The sequence below is a fragment of the Bison bison genome, unplaced genomic scaffold (assembly GCF_000754665.1).
Source record: "Bison bison bison isolate TAMUID 2011002044 unplaced genomic scaffold, Bison_UMD1.0 scf7180017861340, whole genome shotgun sequence".
Lineage (NCBI taxonomy): Eukaryota > Metazoa > Chordata > Mammalia > Artiodactyla > Bovidae > Bison > Bison bison.
Genome location: NW_011491912.1, coordinates 39,690 through 40,198, shown reverse-complemented (window position 1 = coordinate 40,198; position 509 = coordinate 39,690).

Sequence of the window (509 nt, the reverse complement as noted above, 5' to 3'; positions counted from 1 at the left end):
TTTTTTTTAAGTATTTTTAAAATTTTCTTTTATTGGAAATTAGTTAATTTGCAACACATTGTTAGTGTTCAGATGCAGAGCAAAGTGATTTGATTGTGTGTGTGTGTGTGTGTACATATATTCTACTGTGGCTCATGAGGAGATCATGAACTCTTTATTGCCAAATTCAGACTTAAATGGAATAAAGTAGGGAAAACCACTAGACCATTCAGGTATGATCTAAATCAAATCCCTTGTGATTACACAGTGGAAGTGAGAGATAGATTTAAGGGACTATATCTGATAGACAGAGTGCCTGATGAACTATGGATGGAGGTTCACGACATTATACAGGAGACAGGGATCAAGACCATCCCAAATAAAAAGAAATGCAAAAAAAGCAAAATGGCTGTCTGAAGAGGCCTTAAAAAATAGCTGTGAAAAGAAGAGAAATGAAAAGCAAAGGAGAAAAGGAAAGATATACCCATTTGAATGCAGAGTTCCAAAGAATAACAAGGAGAGATAAGAAA